Raw genomic sequence first — 13,709 nt, forward strand, 5'->3', positions numbered from 1 at the left:
AAAATCACATAACATACATATATTGTCAGGCATATCTGGGTGCCCGACCTACCCCTTCGGTCCTTGCGGCCGGATACTGTCGGGCATATCTGGGTGCCCGACCTACCCCTTCAGTCCTTGCGACTGGATACTGTCGGGCATATCTGGGTGCCTGACCTACCCCTTCGGTCCTTGCGACCGGATACTGCCGGGCATATCTGGGTGCCCGACCTACCCCTTCGGTCCTTGCGACCGGATACTGTCGGGCATATCTGGGTGCCCGACCTACCTTTTCGGTCCTTACGACCGAATATTGGGGACTATTTCACCCCCTACTGCTACCACGTAACACATATCACATAGCATCATATCATACTAGCACATAAACATAACACAGGGAGTAGCAACCCTAGATGAATATCACGGAGACCATCATCTATCATACAACTCCTACAGATGGGCCGGCATTGTGGCCATAGACCCACCGCTACTCGAAGGTAACTCATCTCAAAGTAGCTGCTGATCTGCGTGGGAACTGACTGTCTGCTGCTGCTGCCACTCTGGAAAATCCTCCGGCTATAATTCCCACAAAACCCTTAGTCAAATACTGCTAACCGACTTCAGGGTAAAATGACCATTTACCCCTTACCAATCAAGAGTCAAGTCAAAGTCAACTGTGAGATGGCCCGACTCACCGAGTTGGCTTACCAACTCGCCGAGTACCTATCCCTTTGTCCGACCATAAACCCGTCCCTACCCGTCGAGTTAAGCATTGGCTTGACGAGTTCTCCTTCTAATCTACAGGCCAATAGTCCTTCATCCTACTCGCCGAGTTGTATGAACAACTCGCCGAGTTCTTCTTCATCCGAAGAACACTCTATGCTGAGACTCGCCGAGCTGTATGAACAACTCGCCGAGTCTTTTCTTGAGGCAAGAAGATTGCCTTGAACTCGCTGAGTCATGGCATTGACTCGCCGAGTTACTACATGAGTGAGTCTGGCTTCCGACCCACTGAGTCACACCCCCATGACTCACCACTCCAACCCGCAACACGAAAAAAGGAAAACTCGGGGACTCGTGACTCGACTCGCCGAGTCAGATGAACGACTCGCCGTGTCTGCCCCATGAAAATACTATACACGCGATTCTACTTGAATCCAGCTCATGCCATTCATATATCTAGGTTTCTAGGGCCTGATTAACACGTAAAGTTTCCAACTTTACGTGTAAATAAACACCCATGAGGGTTTTAGGGCTCAAAATGCACCAAAAGAGCAGATCTAGGGCTTTCATGCACTATGGCTCCATAAAGGCAGTAGATCCAAGCTCCTGGAGCTCAATCATGCCTAGATCTAGAGGCTAAACAACTTATTACGAACCCTAAAACACAAACAAGCTTGGGAAAAAGGCTCAAGAAGGACTTTCATGGAGCTACAAGGGACAATAGGCATGAAAATAGAGGGAAACTGAGTTATACCTCAAGGAAATCACTGAGATAACTGTTGGAATAGTGTCTAAGGCTGCAACTATATTAGACAAGTATTTGACCCGGTTGTGCATGGTCCTTTTGGGTTGCCTTCACCATAGCAACTTGATAGGATGATTTATTAAGAGAGAGTAAATATTATTAATATATTATGAGAATAATATAATGAATAATATATTTGTTATTTGATTAATATAAGTCATAGAATTAATTAGAATTAATTTGGTGACTTAAAGAGATTAATTAAATAAAGGGGTATAAACTGTCAATTGTTTGATAGTTAAACTTTAGACTGTAAATCCTTATTGATATAGGATTGGACGATTTCTAGGGCTAGGATAAGCCAAAATCGTCCAAAGGGTTATCAAGGAAAGGATATGGATTAACTTAAAGTCTAAGTTATCTAATTAGGGTTTAGGTTGTAACCCTTAAGGAGTCTACAAGTATAAATAGACCCCATGGCATAGGGAATTCGACACATCTCCTAAAGCAAGAGAACCCTGGCCGAATTCCTTCCCTCTCCTCTCTCCTAAATCATTCTTCTTGCTATTGGTGTTTGTAAGCCATTAGAGGAGTGACATTTGTGACTCTAAAAGCTCCAAGACCTCAAGATCAACAAGGAACTCAAAGGTATGATTCTAGATCTGTATTAATGTTGTTATTTAACCTAGTTAGTCATTAGAAGACTTGGATTCAAAGCATTTTTATTAGAAAGCCTAGCTCCAAGCATTAGGGTTTTGCATGCGCACATAGGAAAGTTCTTATGGCTAAAACCCATCAGTGGTATCAGAGCCTAGCTTGGTTTTCTTTAAATTGTTGCTTGATTAACTGAAACAAACCTGCAAAATTCGATTTTTAGGTTTCTGGGTCACTGACTCGGCGAGTCCCAAGGTGGACTCGGCGAGTAGGCCTGACTCGGCGAGTCCTCTTGTGCACTCGGCGAGTCCAGGCGTCAGGAATGGCCAGATTCGGGATTTTTTCATGATTATCTTATGGAAACTTACCTTAATCATAATAGATCAATCTAAATCCGATTTTTTGATATATATGACTGTTATCTTGATCTAATTAAAGGTATTTATCAACTAATAAAATATTTAATTTCCTTACATGATAATTAATTAATTATTTTAATTATTTTGGTAATTGTCTTGAATAAAATCAAATATAGATAATTAGGATATTAATTGTTAATTGGAATTATTTGTTATTTGATCCTCCATGTTTTAAATGTTTAAAACCTACCCTAAAGTTTTGAAATTTATATTTGTGATTAAAAGTTTTTTTAATTTAGACAACTTAAATTTCAAACCCTAGATTTTAAAAGTTTTAAAATACAACCCTATACTAATATGATATTACTAGAATAATATATATATGTGTATAACTAAATGCTAGTCTTACCGTTAGTAGGCCTCATTCACAAAGCCGATCTATAAGGTGGGTATAAGGTTGCGGCCTATAAAATGGCGCTTAATGAGTGTACACTCACACCCACCGCTTGCTTGATTGGTGGAGGGTCGTTAGCCGAACGGGTAGGATAGGGCAACCTCATCCTCTCATTAAAAGTATAATAAGAAATACGAAGTAACTACACATATTTTTAAAGTTTCCCAATCCTAGTTACTTTAGGAAAAGTGAATTGATGCAATCCCATGAAATTACACTTTGCACCTTGCTAAGATGTTAGTGGAGCGTGTGTGGTTTACCGGCACACTAATTGGTTCTAAGCGAAGGTGGCAAATGGTGATTCATTGTTTATCATAGTTCGATGGAGCGTGTGTGGTTTACCGGCACATCGAATAGGTGATCGTTACAATGAAGGCACCATGTGAATTTGCATGGTAATTCACACCCGCTTTGTGATACTCGGCATCCCAGTCACAAACGAGAGGGGCATATCGAGATTTAAACATGCCATTGAATAGTTTCAATGAATCTCATCCGAACCTAGGAATTCTCAAAAACACTTAGGACTAATAGTTTAAGTTTTGTAATGGAGAATTAGTGAATCGTCATTCACTTACCTTCAATTTATTTGCATGTTAGATTACGGCATCCCTTTTCTAGTATGTAAATGTTATTGTTGGATCCTAGCCCTAATTTTTCTTATTGGGTGATAATTAGGGATTCTTATTCTAATCTATCTTTGTCCTTTTTCTAATTGTAGATGTCAAATGCAAACAACGCTGCTGCTAGTTCTTTCACGTTGATGAGCCTTTGCCAAAAGGTCACCTTCGATGGAACGAACTTTAGCGAATGGATAAGATACATTTGCACCATTGCTCGCTATGAGGATAAGGAGTATGTCCTCGATGAGAAGCTCGAGAAAATCAACCCCGAAGTTGCAACTCCCGCCGAAATCACCGCCTTTGAAACTCATGAGCGAGATGCAACGAAGGTACATTGCATCATGATCGCCACCATGAACTCCGAATTCCAAAAGTCCTACGAGGACATGTACCCGTACGAGATGCACCAAGACTTATTGGAGAGATACCATCAAAACGCGAGACAAGAGCGTTATGAGATTTTCACCAACATGATTTCAGCGAAGATGGGTCATGGAGAATCTCTTACCGTGCACCTGCAAAAGATGCAAAGGTATGTCGACCGCCTTCGCAAGTTAAATGTTGACTTCGGTGAGGACTTGGCAATCGACATGGTGTTTCACTATGTGCCTCCGATGTACAACCAATTTAGGATGACCTACCACATGAACAAAGAAGAGATCACCCTAAGCAAACTCCAAGGTCTCTTGAGGGTCGCTGAGAGCAACTTCAAGGACAAGTCTCTTGCACCTACTCCCAATCCATCCGCTGCTCCTGTCTTAGCTATTGGTCAAGGGAAGGGAAAGAAGAGGAAAGCTTCATCGAAGAACTATCGCAAGGTGAAAGCCCGAGATGGTGCCTCTTCTAATGGGACCAAAGTTGATCCCGCTAAGCCCTGCTCTAACCCAAAGGAGGCAGAGTGCCACCTCTGCCACAAGATAGGACATTGGAAGAGAAGCTGCCCGGATTACCTGCAAGCGATCAAAGAAGGAAAGATCAAGACATCTTTCGCAGGTATATACACAATCAAATCTAACGATTCTAATCATGCTATTTCTTGGGTTCTTGATACCGGTTGTGGTTATCACATTTGTTCTAATGTGCAGGGACTAAGAAGAAGTAGGGATGTGGAGCAAGGAAGGATCAATCTAATCATGGGGAACAGAAGATCGTCGCCTGTAACCAAGATTGGAGTGTATTCTTTAGTGCTTAGGAATAGTTTGGTTTTAGATTTGAACAATTGTTGCTATTCGCTAGAAATTGCTAGAAACATCATTTCATTTCATGGTTTATATAGACAAGGATTTAGATTTTCTTTTAATAATGAGAATGGTTCTATTTTGGCTTATCTAAATGGTGTCTTTTACTTTGAAGCTATACCATGTAATGGAATATATGAAACCGTTATGATTGTTGATAACTTAGGAAATGATGTTTTGAACATTCATTCTTCCAATAGTATGGATAAAGCATCCTTATGGCATTGTCGTCTTGGAGTGTTGGAGTCATTCGACCTTAGGGAAGATGACACATGCGAGTCTTGTTTGCTTGGAAAGATGACTAAGTCACCCTTCACAAGTACATGTGAAAGGGGCGAGGGTCTATTGGACCTAATACATACCGATGTATGTGGACCGTTTAGATCAACCACGAAGGATGGGAACCGCTTCTATGTGACTTTTACCGATGACTATAGTAGATATGGGTATATCTACTTAATCAAGCAAAAGTCAGACACCTTTGAAAAGTTCAAAGAGTTCAAGAATGAAGTGGAGAATCAATTGGGCAGGAAAATCAAGATGCTTCGATCCGATCGAGGAGGAGAGTACCTAAGTCTTGAATTCCACGATTATCTCAAGGAGTGTGGAATAGTTTCACAATTGACGCCTCCTAGGACACCGCAGTTGAATGGTGTGGCAGAAAGGCGTAATCGAACCTTATTAGATATGGTTCGCTCTATGATGAGTCGTGCTTCACTACCAATCTCTTTTTGGGGGTATTCCTTAGAGACTGTCGCCCATATCCTTAACCGAGTCCCTACTAAGAAGGTTGCCAAAACACCTCACGAGATGTGGACAGGGAAAGCTCCCTCGTTGGCACATATCAAGGTTTGGGGGTGCGAGGCTTTCGTAAGACGAGATACTCATGACAAGCTTGAACCTCGAAGTGAGCGATGTATTTTCATCGGCTACCCACAGACATCCTTTGGATATCTCTTCTATAGACCGAAGGACAATGTTTTCTTCGTTGCGAGGAGAGGAGTTTTCCGAGAGCGAGAACTCATGAGCCAAGGAGACAGTGGGAGGCAAATCGAACTTGAAGAGATTCAAGAGTCGATAGATGAAGGAACCTCTACCGCTGGCATTCAACCCGAGGAGGAAACTCCGGTTGAACCGATTGACGAATCCTTACCTCTTAGACGTTCCGATAGAGTTAGAGTTCATCCCCAGTTTTATGGCTTTCATATTACTACCGAAGGGGACACGTATATTAGTGATGGTACACTAGTAAACCTTGATGAACCTAATAGCTATAAGGAAGCCATGGCAGGCCCGGAGTCTGCAAAGTGGAAAGAGGCAATGGATAGCGAGATTCAATCCATGTATGATAACCAAGTTTGGAATTTGGTTGATTACGTACCCGAACGTAAGACCGTTGGGTGCAAATGGATCTTCAAGAAGAAGACCGACGTGGATGGGAACGTACACACATATAAAGCGCGATTGGTCGCGAAGGGCTTTACTCAAACTCCCGGAGTTGACTATGATGAGACCTTCTCACCAGTTTCAAAGATTAAATTTACTAGAGTGATGCTAGCAATTGCCGCATTTCATGATTATGAGATTTGGCAAATGGATGTCAAGACCGCTTTCCTTAACGGAAAGTTGGCTGAGGATGTTTACATGGCTCAGCCAAAGGGGTTTGTGGATCCGAAGCATCCGAATAGAGTGTGTAAGCTTGAGAAGTCCATTTATGGACTTAAGCAAGCGTCTCGCAGATGGAATCTTTGCTTCGATGAGAAAGTCAAAGAGTTTGGATTTGTACGAAGCGAAGACGAATCTTGTGTATATGTCAAAGCCAGTGGTAGTATAGTAAGCTTCCTCGTTCTATATGTCGATGACATATTACTCATAGGAAACGACATCCCCACTCTGCAGGAGGTTAAGTCCTGGCTCGGGAAGTGCTTCGCTATGAAGGACCTCGAAGAGGCTTCTTACATTTTGGGAATAAGGATAGTAAGAGAAAGAAGTAAGAGACTAATTGGACTTCGTCAGAATACTTACTTAGAGAAGGTACTAAAACGTTTTAGTATGGAAAACTCAAAGAAGGGAGAACTACCGATACAAAGTAATGCCAAATTGAGTAAGACTCAAAGTCCGAGTACCGAAGCTGAGATAGCAGAAATGAGTCGAGTACCATACGCTTCCGCAGTTGGCTCAATCATGTACGCTATGACTTGTACTCGCCCTGATGTAGCCTTCGCTTTGAGCATGGTTAGCAGATATCAAGGGAATCCTGGCAAAGCACATTGGATTGCGGTGAAAAACTTCCTTAAGTACCTTCGGAGGACAAAGGAATGGTTCGTAGTCCTCGGAGGGAGTGATGACTTGAAGGTGCGAAGGTATAGTGACGCCAGCTTTCAGACCGACAGGGACAACTACCGTTCGCAGTCGGGCTGGGTCTTTACCCTAAATGGAGGAGCAGTGACATGGAAGTGTTCCAAGCAGGAAACCGTAGCTGATTCAACGTGCGAATCAGAGTACATTGCAGCGAGCGACGCGTCGAAGGAGGCAATATGGCTAAAGAACTTCATCGGTGATCTTGGAGTTGTACCTGCCATAAAGGAGCCAATGGAGATTTTCTGTGATAACGAAGGTGCGGTTGCCTTGACCAAGGAACCGAGGGATCATGGTAGATCAAGACATATCAACAGAAAGTATCACTTCATTAGACATCGTGTAGAAGAAGGACAACTCGTAGTGAAGAGGATATCATCAGAAGATAACCCAGCAGATCTGCTTACGAAGGGACTGAGTAGGGTTAAGCACTTGCAGCATGCTAGGAGTATTGGGCTGAAGGATGATATTAGCATAGACTAGAAAGTATTAGAAACGTGTAATAGATAAATGTAATTGACATTTGATGATTAAATAAAGGAGTTTTATTTATGAGTAATGCTACTATCTTATGTTAATTGTTTAACTATTGTTTCACTTTGCATGTTTTGACTTCCAGAATAATTAAGGTTATTAAGAATAATAGAAATTGTTCAAATGGTCCACAATCGTTCATATGTTGGGAGTAGATATGAATGAAGATTGTCATGAATTGGTGTGTAGAATGTCTAAATGGTGTTAGACATAGCAAAGGATTGCTGCAACGTTCATGAGTGCTTATGAACTAGTTTTGAGCATTGAAATAAACCCGCGCTTGCTGGAATCACCTTATGGAATACGATAAAAAAAAAAAAAAAAAGGTGGTCGCAAGACGATAATATCATATAGTCTTAAAACCTAGATATATGATTTATTATTTGTTAATTGATTGTACATTGATAATACAAAAACGCATCAGTAACTTGGTGTTATAAAACGTATTGTTGTGTATAGTTGGTTAATGAATAAGTAAATGCATATAAGTCGAAGTTTATCTGTAACTTTTATCTAAGAAGGTAAAAGCGATATCTCGGCCGCTCGATGATTTGATTAGAATTATGTGCCGGGCCCGGTCAGAACTAAATTGATGTGTTCGATTAAGTTCTATGTCAAATAAATCAGAGATCGAGACACCTAAATGCTTGACCAACCATTCCATAGGATTGTCAGCATGATATCTAACAGAGGACTGTACGTTCCCTTATCTAAAGGACAAGATTGATTAGATCAGAGTTGACAGCGTCTTTGAGAGCTACGATTGCAAACCGAATTGTACTTGTGCATATAGTTACTAGACTTATCCAAGTGGGAGACTGTTGGAATAGTGTCTAAGGCTGCAACTATATTAGACAAGTATTTGACCCAGTTGTGCATGGTCCTTTTGGGTTGCCTTCACCATAGCAACTTGATAGGATGATTTATTAAGAGAGAGTAAATATTATTAATATATTATGAGAATAATATAATGAATAATATATTTGTTATTTGATTAATATAAGTCATAGAATTAATTAGAATTAATTTGGTGACTTAAAGAGATTAATTAAATAAAGGGGTATAAACTGTCAATTGTTTGATAGTTAAACTTTAGACTGTAAATCCTTATTGATATAGGATTGGACGATTTCTAGGGCTAGGATAAGCAAAAATCGTCCAAAGGGTTATCAAGGAAAGGATATGGATTAACTTAAAGTCTAAGTTATCTAATTAGGGTTTAGGTTGTAACCCTTAAGGAGTCTACAAGTATAAATAGACCCCATGGCATAGGGAATTCGACACATCTCCTAAAGCAAGAGAACCCTGGCCGAATTCCTTCCCTCTCCTCTCTCCTAAATCATTCTTCTTGCTATTGGTGTTTGTAAGCCATTAGAGGAGTGACATTTGTGACTCTAAAAGCTCCAAGACCTCAAGATCAACAAGGAACTCGAAGGTATGATTCTAGATATGTTTTAATGTTGTTATTTAACCTAGTTAGTCATTAGAAGACTTGGATTCAAAGCATGTTTATTAGAAAGCCTAGATCCAAGCATTAGGGTTTCGCATGCGCACATAGGAAAGTTCTTATGGCTAAAACCCATCAATAACACCAATATGACTGGCCTCCTTCTTCTCTTCTTGATCTACTCTCCTTCCCTCTCCAAATCTTCAAGAAAACACACCAAAATGCTTCAATCTCACAAGGAACAGGCTTGAACGAAGTATAAAGCTCTAAGGGTGAAGGGGGTGAGCTTAGGGGCGGATAAGGGGGTTTAAATAGGGTGAAAACCCTTGAAATTTAGGGTTTCATCAGACAGTGGGGACTCGCCGAGTCCAGAATATGGACTCGCCGAGTCGCCAACTTAAACGTGTTCCGGATCCCGTCTCTACTCGGCAAGTCAGACCTACAACTCGCCGAGTCCAAGGCTAAAAATGAAAAACACTAAAATAAATTTTACGTACCAGGAACCAGGTGCTACACTCCGACTAGCTTTGACATGTATCCAGAAATCAGCTGGACTTCTAGAAATCAATACTTTATTGACTTTCTTACCAATGTTCAGATTTTTGATACGAGTTGCTTTGATAAAACATTATCAAAGTCATACACCTTTCTTAGATAGCTCACATATGTGTCTAAACAATTTTTAGAACTATGAAAAGGGATGTCGTAATCATAGTCTCAATTGCTTAGACCTTTTCCATTTCTTATAAGTCCATGTTAGTGTGTCGGGTAACCACACACGCTCCACTAACGACTTTGAGAATGCAAATATCACAATTTCTATCTATTTAAGATCTACACAGTGAAAGCATTTCCTTACCATCATTTTCATGAATCGAAGAGAAACCTTATGACACTTAGATTTTATGGTGTATGTGTTCCTATCCATGTGAATTTGTCATAACCATAATCACAAGACAAGGTTAGTGACAAATCCAAACTCATATGGACTAAACTTGTGCAATCTTAACTTCTTGCCACCTGGCAACAAAAGGGCCTACCATTTCTTCCGAGTTGTTATGCAAACCACTAAGAACTCATAGAACTCACATGCATAGACAACTTTAACTGGAATAGGCACATAAATAAGAATATGTCAACACGATACGTTACAAACATCAAGTAGTGTGCTAGTGATAAACAATAGGTTTTATCCTTGATTAGTTCTTGAAAAAACTTTTCCAAGTTCTTTAAGACTCCTACTGACCTCTTGACATATATGTTTCTCTTGTCAAGAACCATTCCTTGAAAAAATAAATATTCAAGAGCTAGTGTGGATACTTATCAAGATAACACTTCACACAATTGGCCTTAGTTGGTCTTTGTTTTATCTAAAACATTACAACTTATCAATTTCAAATGTACAAGAGTAGAAAACTTTTTACTCTACATTTGACAAGTGTTCTAAACCTTCTTTAAGACATGTCACTCAAGTTACAATCTTGGAGTGTGACTCTAATATTTGATCTTGGAACGAAGTATGACTTATCTTAATTGATTTAACCATTTCCACAATTCACAACTCCTCTTGTTAGTCATACAAATGAAATAAGATGTCATTAGAGAATCAATTGTGATATGGTTTCATAATCACTAAGATAATCATAAAACAAGATACTCAAGTACCCTCCCATCTTTTCAGAATAGAGAAAATTTTATCTTTTTTCCTAATTTGATTCTTCTTATTCGTTCTGCCAGACATTGAAACTTTTCCAATGTTTCAGAATTACACTTAAACTTGTAAGTATAACCATATTTACTAACTTTTAGTAAATCATGACGAATAGCCTTATCGATCTTTGTGGTGGACCTGATCAGCGTACAACCAAGAGTACCCAATCTCCTAGTCCGTCACTTGACTCACAGATACATGTGAAAAAGGAATTAGTCTTCATTTCCCAAAGATGAAAATTCTCATTCATCATACAATAAAAGTTGCATGATTCCATGTTTCTATCCAACTGAAACTTGGGTGATGAGAATCTTTCCTTATTTGGTAAATTATGACACTACGACAAACGAAAGAATCAAATCAATTTTCAAATATTGCTATCAATGGAATTATATAAATATTCTTCCTTTAAGCTTCCTCTCTTCGATTCTACAAAACATCAAAATGTGATCTAGTCACATCATGTATAAGAATCTCAAATAGGAACTTAATAGAGTTATATATTGGACATGCCTAGAGTCAAACTTTTTGACCTGACCAGCCTTATGATCTTTCGGGTAAATAGGGCAGCTTCACAACCAATGCCCCTTCCTTTGGCAATTGAAACATATAGACTCTTTGGTAATGGTACACGGTACTATCTCAGATTTAGCCTTTCTCTTTACCATTTGGTCAACCGGGTTGACTATGGCCCATCCCTTTCTATTGGGAAGAGAAAGTGTCACACCCCCAAACCAAAACGGTGGAATCGTGCGAGGGCGGATGACTTCATGTAGTATCGCAACAATTGAATACATAGTAAAAAAAGTAATACAACCATCATATCTATAATTTAAAAGTTTACATTGTTGAAAGGTACTTGTTTCAAAAACAAATTACAATATGATGTCAAATTGAGATTAAACTAACGCCGCAACGTTCTTTCTTCAACAGCAGTAGTTTACATGTATTACTGAATCCTTGAGAAATACAAGTAGTTTTGAAAGAGTATGTCAGCATTTAAGCTGGTGAGTTTATAAGTATTTAGTGACAATGTTTATATGAAATAGAATGAAAATGGTTTGTACATGTTTAAAAGTTCCTAGAAAATCCCATATTTTCTACTATAGTAAATGGTAGTTTGATTGTTCCAAAACTGTAATGCAATAGTGCTTTTCATGCCTAAGATAGTAGGTTTATGTATAAATCGCTAAGGCATTTGAAGAAAAACAACCTCGTAAATCATTGTGATTTTAATACTCCATGTGAGTCTTATAACCATACTATTTGACCAGGATGCCTATAACTACGTTCTTCAGGCGTTGGAAAGTTATAACATTTGTCACCCCAGGCCTGCTGGCCTAACTATAGCTAACAGCTTAGGTGCGGGATTGTCAATCTCGTATCTATACACAACTATCACGCTCCCCTACAAGGGATTATGGTATATAATACAGGACTTAAAATGCACACTCGAAAGTACGTGAAATGTCTCACAAAACTTAGTATAAAACAGATTTACGTATGAAAATGTCCATTTGTTCTTGTATATGAAAGTATCTCTTTGATATAGTATTTCTAGTATGTAAATGTTCATGATTTTCTCGTAAACTATACCTATTATAGTTTTTCAAAATGTGTGCTTTGTTTGTATAGTAAATCCTAGTGTAATGCTCACTTGTTATGAAAAGTATAACATTTAAAGTGACATAAATGATCACATATTCTTAAAGTATAATTAAAGTGTTTGATTCGTATATTCATATATAAACATGTTTTATTTCCAAAAGACAAGATGTTATTGAGAATATATATTGCATACGAAAGTTCCTATGTAATAGTTAAAAATCACATATGATTCACTTGATAAAAAGAGTATATAGTGAAACTTTATGTCACACACGATAATAACCGTATGTTTACTTATATTTCCCCCCCCCCCCCCTTAAAAGCGTATAAAATCATTTATAAAACATTTAAAAGTGTATATTATAGGGGTATGAACTCACTTGATAGATCGAAGAAGGTGAGACGAAAACCGAGCAGAACTTTGACTTGAGAAAGCGGATTTTCTCGGGAGCGTAAACTTCCTTCGGGGCTTGGGTATGGAAACCAAGGCTTCGGTATATTACTTGCACGCAAAACGAGGTAAAAATGCAAGAAAGATGAGAGGAAATGAGCATTTTCCCCGGAACTCTCGCATCCCTTTTATAGGGGTTGGGAACCGCCTCGGTACGCTGGGCGTACACGTGCGTCATGCGTGACCGCATCCTCGACTGCCTCGGAGCTCGGATGGGACAGGGCATACCCTCGCATAGGGGCGACGTGGACGATCCGTGGCCTAGTCCTCGAGTACGTTGGGCGTACGCTGTTACGCTGGGCGTAACTCGGATTGGCCTAGTGACTCCCCCTTCGGATAATACCAAAATTTGATTTAAATTTATATTTTTATTATTTAGTAAACTTCAAAAATTCATATCTTCTTCATACGAACTCCGTTTTCGACGTTCTTTATATCCACGCGTAGGTGAGACTACGCTCTACACCTTTTGTTTAGACTCCGTCGGCAAATTTTGAAATTATTTTTATTATTTATTTTTAAAAGGTCGGGCTAGGAAAAGTTCGTTAGAAATTCATAACTTATTTATTCGATGTCTGTTTTTGCCAGACTTTTTACCGCTGAAATACCATTGTGGAGACCTTCGATTCTCATTTAGGTCATTCCGGCCAAAAGTCGCTCGCTCTCTGATTCGAGTTTTTAGATGTCTATTGTTATACCGAACTTGGAAAAATCATAACTCCCTCATACGAAGTCAGATTTGGACGTTCTTCTTATGTACGCTCACGGTTTAATGAGATCTAATATAGTAGGTAACCAAATAGAGACTTTTGTACATTTTATTTT

Source organism: Lactuca sativa, chromosome 2, assembly GCF_002870075.4.
Source record: "Lactuca sativa cultivar Salinas chromosome 2, Lsat_Salinas_v11, whole genome shotgun sequence".
NCBI lineage: Eukaryota > Viridiplantae > Streptophyta > Magnoliopsida > Asterales > Asteraceae > Lactuca > Lactuca sativa.